Genomic DNA, 16,768 nt, shown 5'->3' with positions numbered 1-16,768 from the left:
CAGCAAGATCATTGTTAAGAGGAAAGTCTACTGCACTAAATGGTCACATCAAATTTAGAAAAACTTTAATAAACAACTTAATGTCACCCCTAGAGGAACTGGAAAAATAAGAGCAACCCAACCCCAAAGCTAGCAGAAGAAAAGAAATAACTAAAATCAAAGCTGAACTGAATGAAATAGAGGTAAGAAAAAACCATACAAAAGATCAACAAAATAAAAAATTGTTTTTTTGGAAAAAGTAAATAAGACTTGTAGACAACTAGCCAGACTACTAAAGAAAAGAGGAGAGAAGATCCAAATAAACACAACAAGAAATGACAAAGGGGACATAACCACTGAGTCCACAGAAATACAAAATCCCTCAGGGACTATTACAAATACCTGTATGCACACAAACTTGAAAACAGAGAACAAATGGATAGATTCCTGGAAAGAACCTCTCAAGATTGAACCAGGAAGAAATTGAAACTCTGAGCAGACCAATAATGAGTTCAGAAATTAAATCAGTAATAAAAAGCCTACCAAGCAGAAAAAGCCCTGGACCAGAGAGTTTCACAGCCAAATTCTACCAGACATATAAAGAAGAGCTGGTACCACTCCCACTGAAACTATTCCAAAAAATTGAGGAGAAGGGACTCCTCCCTTACTCATTCTATGAGGCCAGCATCATTCTGATATCAAAACCTGGCAGAGACACAACAGAAAAAGAAAAATTCAGGGCAATATCTCTGATAAACATAGACACACAAATCCTCAACAAAATACTAGCAAACCAAATCCAGCAGCACATCAAAATGCTAATCCACCATGATCAAGTGAGCTTTATTCCTAGGAGGCAAGAATCCTTCAACATATGCAAATCAATAAATGTGATTCATCACATAAGCAGAACCAAAAACAAAAACCACAAGATAATCTCAATAGATGCAGAAAAGGCTTTTGGTAAAATTCAACATCCTTTCATGTTAAAACCCTCAATAAACTAGACATCAAAGGAACATACCTCAAAATAGTAAGAGCTATCTATGACAAACCCACAGCCAACGTCATACTGAATGGGCAAAAGCTGGAATCATTTCCCCTGAAAACTGGAACAAGACAAGGATGCCCACTCTCACCACTCCTATTCAACACAGTACTGGAACTTCTATCCAGAGCAGTCAGGCAAGAGAAAAACATAAAAGGCAGACAAATAGGAAGAGAGAAAGTCAAACTATCTCTCTTCACAGTTGATATATTGTATACCTAGAAAATCCCATAGTCTCTGCCCAAAGGCTCCTAGTTCTATAAACAACTTCAGCAAAATTTTAGGATACAAAATCAATGTACAAAAATCAGTCACATTTCTATATGTTAATAATGTCCCAAGCTGAGAGCCAAATTAAGAACACAATCCCATTCACAATAGGCACTAAAAGAATAACATACCTAGGAATACAGCTAACTAGGGAAGTCAAAGATTTCTACAATAAGAATGACACAACACTGCTGAAAGATATCTGAGATAATATGAACAAATGGAAGAATATTCCATGCTCATGGATAGGAAGAATCAATATTGTAAAAATGCCCATAATGCCCAAAGCAATTTATAGGTTCAATGTTATTCCTATTAAACTATCAACATTCTTCACAAAATTTAAAAAATACTATTCCAAAATTCAATTGAAACCAAAAAAGAGCCAGAATAAGCACAGCAATCCTAAGCAAAAAGAATAAAGCTGGAGGCATCACATTACCTGACCCCAAACTATACTACAAGGCTACAGTAACTGAAACAGCATGGTATTGGTACAAACACAGTCACATACACCAATAGGAGTGTTTAGAGAACCCAGAAATTAAGCCATACATGCAACCATCTGATCTTCAACAAAGCTGACAATAACAAGTAATGTGAAAATGACTCCCCTTTCAATAAATGATACTGGGATTATTGGCTGGCTATATGGAGAAGATTGAAACTGGACCTTTTCCCTTTATCATATTAAAAAAATCAACTCAAAATGTGACCAGTCATGGTGGATCAGGCCTGTAATCCCAGTGCTTTAGGAGGCTGAGGCGGGCAGATCACGAGGTCAGGAGATCGAGACCATCCTGGCTAACACAGTGAAACCCCATGTCTACTAAAAATACAAAAAATTAGCTGGGCATGGTGGCGGGCACCTGTAGTCCCAGCTACTCAGGAGGCTGAGGCAGGAGAATGGCGTGAACCTGGGAGGTGGAGTTTGCAGTGAGCCGAGATCGCACCACTGCACTCCAGCCTGGGCGACAGAGCAGGACTCTGTCTCAAAAAAAAAAAAATCAACTCAAAATGTATTAGGCTTAAATGTAAAGGCTAAAACTATAGAAACCCTAGAAGAAAACCTAGGAAATACCATTATGGACATAGGCCCTGGCAAAGATTTCATCACATAGACTCCAAAACAATTGCAACAAAAACAAAAACTGACACTGGGACCTAATTAAAGAGCTTCTGCACAGCAAAAGAAACTATCAGCAGAGTAAACAGACAACCTATAGAATGGGAGAAAATATTGCAAACTACAAGTCACATCCAACAGAGGACTAATACCAGAATCTTAATAAATCTTAAGCAAATCAACAAGCAAAAAACAAACAACCCCGTTAAAAAATAGACAAAGGACATGAACAGACACTTCTGAAAAAGAAGACATACACATGGCCAACAAGCATATACAAATGCTCACTATCATTAATTATTAGAGAAATGCAAATCAAAACCACAATGAGATGCTGTACACAAGTCAGAATGGCTATTATTAAAATGTCAAAAATAGCAGATGCTGGTAAAGATACAGAGAAAAAGGAACGCTTATACATTCCTGGTGGGAATGCAAATTAGTTCAGCCACTGTGGGAAGCAATTTGGAGATTTCTCAAATAACTTAAAATGGAACTACCATTCAACCCAGCAATACCTTTATTGGGTTTATACCCAAAGAAATATGCATTGTTCCACCATAAAGATACATGCATGCGTATGTTCATCACAGCACCATTCACATTAACAAAGACATGGAATCACATAAATGCCCATCAAGAGTGGACTGGATAAAGAAAATGTGGTACATATACGCCATGGAATACTACTCAGACATAAAGAAAGAAGAAAATCATGTGCTTTGCAGCAACATGGATGGAGCTGAAGGCCATTATCCTAAGCGAACTAATGCAGGAACACAAAACCAAATACCGCATATTCTCACTTATAAGTGGGAACTAAATAGTGAGTACACATGGATACCACAAAGAAACAAACAGTAGACACCGGGGGCTATTTGAGGGTGGATGGTGATGTTTGAAATACTATCTATTGAATACTATGCTGATTACCTGGGTGACAAAATTATCTGTATACCAAACCTCCGCAACATGCAATTTACCCATGTAACAAACCTGCGCATGTGCCCGCGAACCTAAAATAAAAGTTGGAAAGAAAAATAAATGAATAAAATAAGAGCAAGGGTTTTTTTTAAAAAAAAGAATAGTAAAAATAAAAGTTATTTCATCCTCTTATTCCTTCTATTTATTGATATTTATTTATTTATTTATTTATTTATTTATTTATTTATTTTTGAGACAGAGTCTTGCTTTGTTGCCCAGGCTGGAGTGCAGTGGTGCAATCTTGGCTCACTGCAGCCTTTGCATCCTGGGTTCAAGCAATTCTCCTGCCTCAGCCTCCCAAGAATGGCTATTATGAAAATGTCAAAAAATAACAGATGCTGGTAAGGATGCAGAGAAAAGGGAACACCACCATGCCCCACTCGTTTTTTTTTTGTTGTTGTTGTTTTTTGTATATTTAGTAGAGACAGGTTTCACCAGGTTGGCCAGGCTGGTCTCGAACTCCTGGCCTCAAGTGATCCACCTGTCTCAGCCTTCCAAAGTGCTGGGGTTACAGGTGTGAGCCACTGCACCTGGCCAGATGTGTTTTCTTTCTTTATGTAGATCCAAGTTTCTGAGCTATGTCACTTTTCTTCTCTCTAAAGAACTCCTCTTAACATTTTTTGCAAGGCAGGTATGTTAGCAACAAATTTTCTGAGTTTTTGTTTGCCTGAGAAAAATCTTTATTTCTTCTTCATTTTTGAAGGGCAACTTTGCAGATTACAGAATTTTAGGTTGGTGGGGATTTCAGACATCAATTTGGGAAAATTCTCAGTTAATATTGTTTCATATATTTCTTCTATTCTTTTTTCTTTTCTGGTATTCTCCCTCCTCATATATTACTACTTTTGTAGTTGTTCCACAGTACTGAGATATTCTGCTACATTTTTATGAATATTTTTTCTATTGGCCTTTCAGTTTTGGAGATTTCTATGGAGACATTGTGAAGCTCAGAGATTGTTTCCTCAGCTATGTCCAGCCTACCAATAAGCCCATCAAAGGCATTCTTCATTTCTGTTAGTGTTTTTGGTTTGCATTCCTTTTGGGGACTTTCTTAGGATTTCCATCTGTCTGCTTACATTGCCCATCTGTTCTTGCATGCTGTCTACTTTCTCCATTAGAGCTCTTAGCATATGAATCACAGATGTTTAAATGCTGGGTCTGATCATTTCAATATCCTTGCTGTATCTGGGTCTGGTTGGGATGTTTGCTCTGCCTCTTCAAACTGTGTATTTTGCCATTTAGTATGTCTTGTAATTTTTCTTGCTATCTAGGTAGACATGATGTGCTGGGTAAAAGAAATGGCCATAAATAGGCCTTTAGTAATGTAGTGGTTAAGGTGTTGGGGGAGGAAATGCATTCTTAGTCTTATGATTAGGTGTCAGTCTCGTAGTGAGCCTGTGTCTCTGGACTGTGAACTTTACACATGATTCTCAGGTTTTATTTTTTCTCTCCTTTGGTGAGACAGGATGAAGATAACTTATGAGCTTACTCTATCTAGCTAGAGTGAGCTGGAGTTGGGTATTTCCATTCCCCAAGGTTAGTTAGGCTTGATACCATCCCAGCAGGTTAGGCTTTTCAGTTTCTCCTGAGAACAGTTTTTATTAAGAACAGAATGCTGTGGTGTATTTAAAAATGTCCCTTTTACCCTCCCCCTGCTAAAAATGTGAGGTTTTTCTCTGAAATTTACTGTTGGAACCCCAGAGGAATTTTTCTGTCATATTTACTGTGGAAATCTCCTGTGGAGATTTCTATGAATTTCTGCTTGAGAAAAGTTGTAATGCCTTGTACCTCTTTGTCTGTCTCTCCAATTTGGGGAGCAGCAGTTTGTGCTATGACTTCACTTCTCTTAGAGATCTAAGAAGAATTGTTATTTTTTTTCATTTTGCTCAGATTTTCACTTGTTGTCAGGTTGGAGAGGCAACACCCAATCTCCTTGCATGTGGAAACAGCTCATATATTTTATTTTGAGCTATTTTCTGTACCATGTTGTGTTGTGTTTGCCTCTTTATTGATATTAAAACTTCTCTACAGCATTCTTACACACCAGCCTTGGTGTTTTGTATGGTTAAAATAAAGAGATGATCAAAGTATGATTTTATTAATCACAATCATATAGTTTATTGCCACATAAAAATACTCTGTTTTTTTCCACCACACTCAAAGAGAGGGAGAAAAAGGAGAATAAACCTCACAGAGAACACACTTAATAGACAAGGTACATTAAGCACATAGTGAGTGAGTTCCAATTTTGTTTAGAGTTCAATTATTAAAGTCTAGCTGCTCAATTAGGATGGAAGCAGGCATCTGTGAATGTAAAGTCTAATGGAGGTTTGAGGCTTATGTTAAAGCAAACTAAATATGGCCTGAGAAGGACTCTGTAATTCTATATTTGAGTCCTTGTGGATGAACTGTAACATAGCTTAATTGGCAGACAAAATTGAAAGTCTAACTTAAGGGTATGTGCCTGTAACAATAGCTGAGTCTTTACCAACCCCAGCAGCCATATTTCAACCACTCATAGGCTGCTAAGTGTTCAAACTGTGTTCAAATAAGGCAAACGCCAACCTGTAACCAATCCAGCTGTTTTTGTACCTCACTTCCGCTTTCTGTACGTCACTTCCCTTTTTTTGGTCTATAAATTTGTTCTGACCATGAGGCATCCCTGGAGTCTCTCTGATTCTGCTGCGATTCAGAAAGCTGCCCAATTCATGAATCATTAATTGCTCAATTAAACTCCTTTAAATTTAATTCAGCTGAAGCTTTTCTTTTAACACTTAACCTTTCTACAAGAGGTTCTTGAAAGAGACGTTTGATGAACACAAAGATATGTAAGCTCCTTCAGTGCTTTCAAATGGTGCTGGTGTTGGTGGGCAAAGCTGTAGAGAATAGCTCAAAGGCTGGCAGAAAGTACCCTGCCATACTCTAAGCTTTTTATGTCTGTCAAAGTCTTGGGATTATGTGTGTTTTGGAGTAGTTGAGGCCAATAACTTGCATATGTGGTCTGATAAGGTGTTATAACATTCTTCTGGGGAGAGAGATTACACTCCATGTTCTTACCACAGCAAAACATGCCACCGACATAGAAAATTATATGTTTGGAATTTTCTATGTGAAAATTAACCTAAGTAGCCTAACACTTAGGTTATTGGTGCTTTGCGCGAATGAATACAATAAAGTGGAATAGAGAGACAACAGAAGCCATAGGACACAAAATGAGAATTCTGCTGACTCTTAGAGATTAGAGCACAAAGTGTCCAGGAAATTCTAAATTTTGGAGAATTTTTGGAAATATTTGAGAAGTCAGTGAATCACCACAGGCTGTACAGTTTTCTGCAATGGTTTGAATCATTTTATTTGGTTGTGAAATAAGAGTGACCTCAGAATGCTAGAGCACTTGCACATCACCAGGTTCCACACTAAATACATGATGATGACAATGATGATAACAATGGTGAAGACAACACTGAAGGAGGAAAAATACTGGCTTGGTATGCTGTAAAAATTTACTCTGTAGCTTTTCTTATTCATCTTAGCTGGAATGCATTGTATGGATTCAGTTTCCTGTATCTGGGCCTCACTGCACCTTCTTAGAGATTTTCCTTCATAGTTTGTTTTTGTCGAAGGCTCTCTTACTGCTTTTTCTTTTATTCTCCTTACTCTCCCTATTCAGGCTCCAGCTTATTAAGTGCTGGCACTTTATCAGCTACATTTAAATCCCGGATTCAGGGCAGCAACCACTGAAAGGGTATCCTGAGACAAAGGATGTGGGTACACACAGAACAAACTCTTCAAGTTTCTCAAGTCCAAAGAGTAGTTGGCGCTTCATACTGATAACTTATCAGTACAGTTCAGCGTGGGTTAAAAACAGGAATTATTTTAGACCCTGGATAATTACTTATTGTTAGCTCTTGCGCATATACAGGCTCCCTTAGCTCAGTTGACCCTTCCTTCTTTTCCCAGGGCCTTCATCACCACTCTCATACACTATCTGGGGCTCCATCCCATTTTTGCATTAATTCCTTTGGTATTTCCCTTTTAATTATTTTCATTCTAAGCCTTTAGCAAACAATAACATTAAAAACAAAATTAGCATCAAGATACAGTAGGAAAATTACCAACAGATACTTGGCAAACATATTTGTAGAGACATCTATCATTGCCCTTGTTATATAATAATTTGCCTATATGGAATTCTGTCTCAAATATACCACTGCCCATTTCACCCGATATTTGAGAGCAAAAAAATCAGTCTCATCTGATTGTGTATGTTTAACTCTACCTATAAATCAAACCGTTCTTTAAGCAAAAAATAAGAGCTTGAATCTGTGAAATCTAATATTCTGACCTCAAGTATCATTTATCTGTTTATGAGACTCTGCCTAGGATGGAAGCTGCTCACATAACAGAGAATAGCCAATGATCTCTCAGCCTGGGCAGATGGGGGCTTGTGCAAATACCTCTCAATCTAGATGATTATAAACATTGATACTTCAGAGTGAATGTTATCAAATTGGAGAGCAGAATAGATCTCAGACATTATCTGGATCAAATACAGATCTTTTGATTCACTGATTTACTATTCTCTGATATTTTTCCCCTTCACCAGATATGTTTTCACTTTTTAGCAAATAAATCTTTAATAAAATTCTGTGCATAAAAGTTCACTATCAGATGCTACATTCACAAGGAACTACAAGCAGGATAAACTCTTTATCTACTTTATTAATACCAAATCTATAATCTTCAGGCTTGGAAAGGGGATGCCACCTGGATCAAAAACTCCCAGCTTTTATTTAGTCAAGAGGCCCATTAGGAAACAGATGATCCTCACAAATCAAGATAATTCAGGGATAAGAGGCTAGTTACAAGAGTGTGGAGACAACGTAGAGAAAGCACAAACAATAGTGAAGTACTGCACTACTGCTAACAGCAGTGCTATCAATATTCCTAGGCCTGAATGTCAAAGGGAGTGAGTGTTTATCAAAGGTGGAAAGAGGGAATAATGTGGAGAGAGCTGCTTTGAAAGACGCTGTAATCTTAGGTTCAGAAACACAACCATCTCAAGGCAACACCACAGAGCATCAACCGGTGGAATACATACCGCGATATTATTCTTCTCCATCCCTCAAATCTTTTGTTATTGGGGCTGAATTCACCAGAATCCAGAAGGCAAGAGAGCCTGTTGATGTAGTTCACATAGATCAGCTTCTCTGGGTGGAGCAGGGTAGACATCTATGGAGAAAAGTGTTGACAAAGCCCCATTAAAAAAAAAGTTTCTTATTAAAACAACTGCCTCAAAAACCAAAGCAAAAAGCAGAGGTAAAACTTGTCAGACATAGTAAGAAAACAAAAGGCAATAAAACATAAACAGGCATATCTCAAAGAATAAACAAAACAGAAATTTCAAAATCAAGGCCATGCTGAAAACTTCATAATACAGAATTGAAATTGCTGAAAACATAGCAAAGGACTCAGAAATGGGGATTAATAAAAGCAAAAATAATTATATGAAAAATTTTTAAAATAAAAAGAATTAACAAGAAAATGATAATTGTTGAACACAGAAAAGGGGATTCAACATACATATTGGTATCCTCTAAGAAGTTATTATTTCAGATACAACATAAGGATTATAGTTAGTAAAATTTTATTGTATTAGAGATTTTTGTTAAGTAAATTTTAGCTGTTCTTGCACTATCAAAAAGTCACTATGTGAGATGAAATAAATACATGTTACTCTTCTTTAGTATAGTAACAATTGTAGTATCAGTATGTATTCTATAGCATCATGTTGTAAACCTCAAACTTTAAAATTTATTTTATAAATAATGACAAAAACCAAAAATAAAAGGAATCTGGGTTGACAGTTCTTTCATTTCAGTACATTAAACATGTTCCACTATCTTCTCACTTAAACTGTTTCTGATGAGCAATCTTTTGGCAGCTTTAACTTTGATCTTCTGTATATAATATCTCTTGCTTTCTCCTACTAGTTTTAAGATTTTACTTTTATCTCTGGTTTTGAGAAATTTGATTATGATGTAAATTGATATAGTTATCTTCATATTTCTTGCGTTTGGGGTTCATTGAGCTTTTTGGATCTATGGTTTCATACCTTTCATCACATTTGGAAAAAATTAAGCCACCATTTCTTCAAATAATTTTTCTGACTTTTACCCTCTTTTGAGGACTCCAATTGCATATATACTAGGCTTATGGAATTTTTTTCCCCAGTTTACTGATATGCTTTTCTTTTCTTTTATGTTGTGGTTATATATATATATATAACATAATATATATAGGTTATATATATGTGGTTATATATATATAACATATATATGTTATGTTATATATATATAACCACAATGTAAAAGAAAAGAAAACATATATATGTTATATAAATAACATTATATATATAACATATATATGCTCCCATGCTGTCTTCCACTTTTCAGAAGTTGCCCAGTTCCACGAATGGCTCCTTCCTTTAGTTCACTAACATTTTCACTTAGTGAAGACTGCTTACCCTTCTCTTGCTTTACCTGTCATGGTGTCAGGGTGCCAGAGGAGTTGTCCTTCTGCAGAATGGTGAGGGGCAATCTCCTTAGTACCTTGCCATTTGGCTTCCATCTATTGCACATAGAACCTGAAGATCTGGGAGTCTGAGGGTCTCTCAAGGGCTTGTCAGAGCTCTGGCTGGCTACAAGGGTTTCTGTGGGCTGTCTTGCTTCCTCCTTGAGAAACACCTGTTTGGCACAAAACTCAATCTGATTCCAAGACTGAGTTATGTTATATATCAACTTCTGAAAAGTGGAAGACAGCATGGGAGCAAGGCCAGGACAATGACAAGGAAAATCAGCACTTTCCCCTGGTGGAGTGCTAAGCCCTGCATGACCCCAGCAATGCAGTCACCTAGGGCCTGGTGGGTCTGTGTTCTCTCAACCCTTCTTTCCCAGGGATACTGAGGAAGGGCTTGTTTTCTTAGACTCCTCCTCAACTACCAAACTGGGACTAAGAGCTTATTGGGGAAAAAAAAGAATTTTAAAAACATTTTTAAGGAATTAAAAAAATTCTTTGTTTAGCTTTTTGAGGGATTGCTGAACTGATTTTTACAGAGGATGCAACATTTTACATTCTCACTAGCAATGTATGAGAGTTCCAATTTCTCCACATCCTTGTCAACACTTGTGATTTTCTATGTTAGGTTTTTTGTTTGTATGTTTTTTAGCCATTCTTGTAAGTGTGAAACGGTATCTCATTCTGGTTTTGATTTACATTTCCCCAGTGACTAGTGATGTTAAACATCTTTTTATGAACTTATTGGCCATTTGTATATCTTTTGAGAAATGTCTATTTATGTCTTTAGTCCATTTTTAAATTGAGTTTTCTGTCTTTTTGTTTAGTTTTAGTTGTCCATTATTTATTTTGAATATTAAACTCTTATTAGATATATGATTTGTAAATATTTTTCTCATTCCGTAGTTGCCATTTACTATCCTAATAATGTATTTTGGTGCACAAAATTAAGATCTTTTATTTTCTTTGTCAGTTTAGCTAAAGATTTGCCAATTTAAAAATTTCTTTTCTAAGAACAAGCTTTTTGTTTTATTGCTTCTTTTTATTATTTTTCAATTCTCTACTTCATTTATGTTTACTATAATCTTTATTCTTTCCTTTCTTCCACTAGTGTTGGTTTTAGTTTGCTCTTCTTTTTCTAGTTCCTCAAGATGTAAACTCAGGTTGTTGATTTTTAGATCTTTTTTCTTTTCAATTGCGTTTACAGCTATAAATTTCCCCCTGAACACTCTCTTCCCTGCAATGATGCACTCTTCATTTTTAAAAGTTAATTTTTCACTCTGTGTTTGATTTTTGGAGAGTATCTTTTGTTTTGTCTTCAACTATGCTAACTTTTATTTCTGCAATGTCTAAGCTGCCAATAATCTCATCCTGTGTTTTTCATATCAGCCAGAATATTTATCTGTATTATTTTGATTTGAGTCATTTTTATGTGTTTGATATATCTTCTCTACTTTTTGAACATATAGAACATGATTATGATTACCGTTTTAATATCTTTATCTGTTAATTCTAGAATCTGGCAGCTTTATTGATTTACTGATTTTTCTCCTCATTATTAGTCATATTTACCCACTTCTCCACATGTCTGACAATGTTTAACTGGGGATGTCCTTCATTATAAATTTTATCTGATTGGATGTTGAGTATTTTTATGTTTCTATAAATATGAGTGTGCTTTCTTCTGGAATGCAGTTTGATCATTTCAGGTGTTGCTTTTAAGATGAGTTAGGTAAATCCAGATCAGTGCTCAATCTCAGGCTATGCATTTCCCACTATACAGGCAAGATCTTCTTGAGTACTATATTCAGTGCTCCATAAATTATATTCTTCAATGTGCCTGGTGGTAACATCTACCATTCTCAGATCTATGTAAACACTGGACACTGCCCCTACTAATTCTTTCATATTCTTCTTTCTCCAGACTGATCAGTATTCAGCAGAACACCTGAGCTCAGGGAGGAGGATAGGGACTCTGTAAATGCCTGTGGTTCTCTCTGTTTTGCTGTCTCCTTTCTTCTTTCTGTTACCCTGCTCTGCAAATTCTAGCTGCTTGAATTTTCAGTTTGGCCTCCTCAGATTCCAGGGATGCTTTCTCATTCTACCAGAGTTTCCCCCTTAGGTTGCAAACTAGAAACTTTCACAAGTCAGTAAGTTGATCACAGGGCTCATCTCATTTGTCTTTCATCTGTCATTGATCGCTGTCATTCTTTGCTTGATGCCCATTCGATGTATTGAAAACTATTGTTACAGAGATTTGCCAGTTTTTAATTTTTTCAGGGAGTAGGGAAAATCTGGTCTGTCTCACTACGTCTTGGCCAGAACCACAGGAATTTCATATATAACAACAAACCATTGGTATTCGTGACCTTCTTTCTTATTCTGTGGGCTGAGAAATTTGTCTCAGATGACATAATGTCAAGATGACCTAAATACAGATGCTGTAATCAAATTTTGTTTTTCTGATTTAGCAATCAATGAGTCATTTGTGTGAACAGATATCAGTATCTAACATCTTAAAACGTTTTAGTAATGTAATTCTTCCCCCTTCCCCATCCCCATATCTATCCTTTGGCATTCCTTCTTCTCCATCTCCATTCTGTTCTAACTTAATAGTGATAGAAATTAGTTTGTGAAAATACACTTTCTCAAAGTTCAGGTAGAATCAAATTTTATACAGATATAGTAATGAAAATATATTAAAGTTATATCTCTGCATGACAATAAATAATAATTATTGAATGCTCACCATAAGTTAGAGATTTTTCTAAGCCTTTTACATATTTAAAATCATTGAATCCTCACATAAACCATTCAATAAGTTTGCTTACAATCTCCAGTAAAGATATTGGGGTTCGGGGAGGTTAAGAAACTTACCCAAAGTCACAAAGACCACCACTACCCAATATTGCTGCATGGAGATTTTACCCCCAAAAAAGTGTATATGTTTATGTGTGGGGAGCTAATTAGCTAGGAAAAGCCCTAATGTAATATGCTTTATTTATTTTCAAATTACTGATTGCATAGAACAACGTTGGCCCAATCCTAATGCTATTGTGAAAATGGACTTTTGTCTTATTCATTATTTCCTTGGTAATCATCATATCTGTGGATAATAATAATCCTGGTTTAACTGTCGATAGTGGTAGTGAGTCTTCTTCCATCTTGTCATTCTAAAAGTCCTGAATTCATGATCTACCCTTCAGATCTGATCTTCCTTTTACATTTCTCATTAACTTTGTTAAAGAAAAATTATTCATTGACACTTATTAAAGATGGTAAGGAAGGCTCTACTAAGAAAGGGAATTATTGTGATGAGTGTAGGAACCACGTCAATAGGGGAAGAGAGATTGGGTCTGAATTCAACTCCAAAGAAAAGTGGAGATTTACAGCCAAAGAGCAGAGTGGGAGCCAATGGATGGAAAATTACTAGGAAGAAATATCAAGGGTTAGGGGGATACTTGCTAGACAGACTCAACAGAATTCTTGTTGAAGATAACTCAAGGTGATAAGAATGGAGAGTGGTTGGATACTAAGGGTGGGAAATTTTCACTAAACTGACTTAGCAGGATTCTTGCTCAGACTGGATTCTATAAGAATAGAGAGGGAAGCTGAAGCTTGGGCCCAGTTGAGCAGAGGGCTCAGAAAAGCCTGATTAAAATTTGGTCAAAGGAGAGAGAGTCTTTCTCAATATGAAAAGCATCATTCACTCACCCAAACCTGAAACTTACGAGATTTCTGTGGTTCTCCCCCTCCCTCACCCTTCCACAGAGTAAGTCCTCAAGTCCCCTTGATGCTAAATCCCAAATATCTCATGAGTCAGTCTCTTTTGCTCCTTACTCACAGTCTCTGCCTTAGTTTAGGCCCTTTGCCCAGCTCCTCTGGGTTGCACCAACAGGCCCATATCTCCTTATCTCTTGTTTCACTTTCCACCCACATTTACTACAATTGCCACAGTGATGCCACAGTGGTTTTTCAAGAATTGAAACCTTTTCCTGTCATTCATCTATCATAAGTCTTCCCACTTAAAACTTTGAGAAGCTTCATACTGTTTTTGTATAAGGCCCAAATTTATTATCAGGCTTATTGCACTCCCTATGTTGCAGCCAAGCTTGCCTTTCCAGGCTTGTCATGCCCTCACATGAATTCCTCACATCAGGTAGAGCATCAAATCCACAGGCCCCTCCATACTTCTGACTCTCCCATCCCTATGACTACACATACTTCCTGCTGCACCTTGAAGTCCCTTCCCCCAAAATCCCTTTATCTCCATCTGCCTCCCTCTATGCTCCATGCTCAGCTCCACCTTATTGTGTTCTAGTTTTACCTCTAGTCCTTTATGGACAGTTGAGGGAGTGATTAATTACTCCTATGCATCTGTTGCAAGAACTCATATGCCAGATTTTAGGATGCTCCTTTTTTATCTCCAGACTGATTATGAGCCTCCTCTTAACCAACTCCCCTGTCATCTTACCAGTGCCTCTATTGCAGTGACTGTCATTTGGCAAACTATGACATAGTACCAGACAGGGAAATCATAAAAAGAGAAAACTAAATTATACTTCTCTCTGTGTCCTCATGCTCTAGAATAATGCCTTGCTGTTCAATAAATATTTGCCAGGGAATAAATGAATGAAGAAATAAGCTGAGCAATTTCCTAACATTTTTCCCTTTAGAAAACAGAAAAAAAGGTTGAAATCTGAACTCATACCTGAACCAATCTCAGTTGACCATTTTCTACTAGTGACATTAGTGTTGCCATTGAAATAGTATAAATATAAAATGAAAGTTTGATAAAGTCATCTCTGATAAAAATACACAATATATAACATGTATAACATCAAAGATTATATATTATATACATGTGTATTATAAGAGCTGTCTTATTTATCTCATATATGTATATATACATATCTTATATATACATGTATATGTGTATATACGTGTGTGTATATCTATCTATAGATACACACATGCACACATATATACGACAAGAAAGGAGCTTAACAGGGCAGTGATATGTAGATTTCTCTCCAGTGAAGCCTGAAATTATTTTGCATGAACAACTACAAATGAGATGTGTTACTTTTACTGGAGACTTTACATGAGCATAAACTGGATGCTTTAATCCTTTGTTATTTTTTCTTGCATTTCATACAAATTTTTAAATAGTTGTGATTACAGATTGACTGGATAAAGACACGGCCAATGGATATGGATTTTTAAAATGGTAACATTTTTGCACCACAGGGATCCTCAAAGATGCTTGTAATAGAAATAATTTGCATAAAGATGCTAGAAAAGTCATTGGAAATATAAGCTATTTAAATACATAAAATGGAGAAAAACAATATATGGAAAGGCTGTATTTTTTCTTTTGGTCATGCTGGAGGAAGCGCACCTCCTCTCATCTGATGTATTTTCTTCACCTGCACCTCCCATCTTCTATTTCTTGAACTTCTACTCTCCTGACTGTTAAAAATCAGCATTTAAATATAGTATCATAGTCAAACTTCTTCCACCTTGTTTGAAAAAGGAAAACGAGCCCTCCAGCACTCACATTTTTTGGGCAACTGTCTCTTCTCTGCTTCCATTTCTTCACCCTTATGCTTCTGGAAAGAGTTGCTGATTCTGTCTCCACCTCCTGTCTTTATAGTCTCTCAAGGGACTTTCCCAGACCACTCTACTGAAGACACTCTTATGATCACCATTGGCATCTTTGTTGCTCAGTCCACGTGAGTGACATTTTATTTGGCCAGACCTTGTTTTATTTGGCCACTCTGTAACACTTGGCAATAGTATTGCTGCCTCAGCAGTGTCTCATTCTTTGATTTTTATGACATCACTTCTTGGTTCTTCTCCTGCCTTTTTGGCTATTCCTCCTCATTTTCCTTCATAAGCTTTACTTTCATGACCTGTTCCTGAAAGTTGATGTTCCTAGCATATCCTCCTCGACCCTCACTTTCTCAAACTACACAATTTTCTTGGCCATCTCCTATGCTTCTATTCCCCTAATGTGCTGATTATCAGCAAATCTATATCTCCAGCCCAGATATTTCCTGAGTATCTTTCATATCCAGTAGTCTCCAATGTGTTGTGCACACCTTCCCTGGGGTGTGCAAAATAAATCTATGAGGCTACACAAAGAAAAATACATTTATATTTTTGTTTATTTTCTTATCCGAAATATGAGAAAAGATAGTGCTAATTTATTAATGGTTATCATATGCATCATCAGCAATGTCCTCAATGGCTTTTCGTCCTTCTGTTTTCAGTTCGAATGGACACACTTTGTCTCTGGTTTTTCAACCACCACACATATGCAAAGGTACCAGGAAGCTCAAGGTTTGTTGAGTGTCTCCTACAAGGAGCTGGTCACACAGGAACATCCCAGGTATTGGTCAGCCTTGACCATTAAGTCCCCTCTCCCTCCTTATCCCTGGGCTCCAGCAAAACCAGGTGGTATACGTCTAAATCCAGTTATTATTCCTGAGCCATGCTGATAAACTGGTATGTCCACTCCAAAACAACTCGCAAACCAATGGTTACAGAATATTATTTACTGGTTATCTCATGGCAAAGTTCATTTTTATTTTGTAAAAATAAAATGTTTTAAATTTGAGGGCATGTGGTTGTCTAAATTTTGCTATCTAAGAGGTATTTTTGAAAAAGTTATCATCATTATCTATTCCCCCAATATTAGAGTGATGTTTTGAAACAGTGAGAAAATTACTGCTTTTTAAATAACTCATGGTGAGGAGGTGGAAATGTATGAAAACCAATAC

The 16,768-nt window shown here is 36.6% G+C and overlaps 1 long non-coding RNA gene across 1 annotated transcript; it reads right to left on the bottom strand.

The window, feature by feature from the left end:
* Nucleotides 1-4,322: 4,322 nt before the first annotated feature.
* LOC134739844 (uncharacterized) lies at nucleotides 4,323-15,607 on the bottom strand. Its single transcript, XR_010126887.1, has 2 exons — nucleotides 15,544-15,607; nucleotides 4,323-8,639 (listed from the first exon to the last, which is right to left on the bottom strand). It is a non-coding gene; the product is annotated as an uncharacterized LOC134739844 (long non-coding RNA).
* Between the last annotated feature and the right edge of the window lie 1,161 nt (nucleotides 15,608-16,768).

Source organism: Pongo pygmaeus, chromosome 6, assembly GCF_028885625.2.
Source record: "Pongo pygmaeus isolate AG05252 chromosome 6, NHGRI_mPonPyg2-v2.0_pri, whole genome shotgun sequence".
Classification (NCBI taxonomy): domain Eukaryota; kingdom Metazoa; phylum Chordata; class Mammalia; order Primates; family Hominidae; genus Pongo; species Pongo pygmaeus.
Note: the sequence above shows the minus strand (reverse complement) of the source record. Positions and strands in the feature narration are given on the sequence as shown.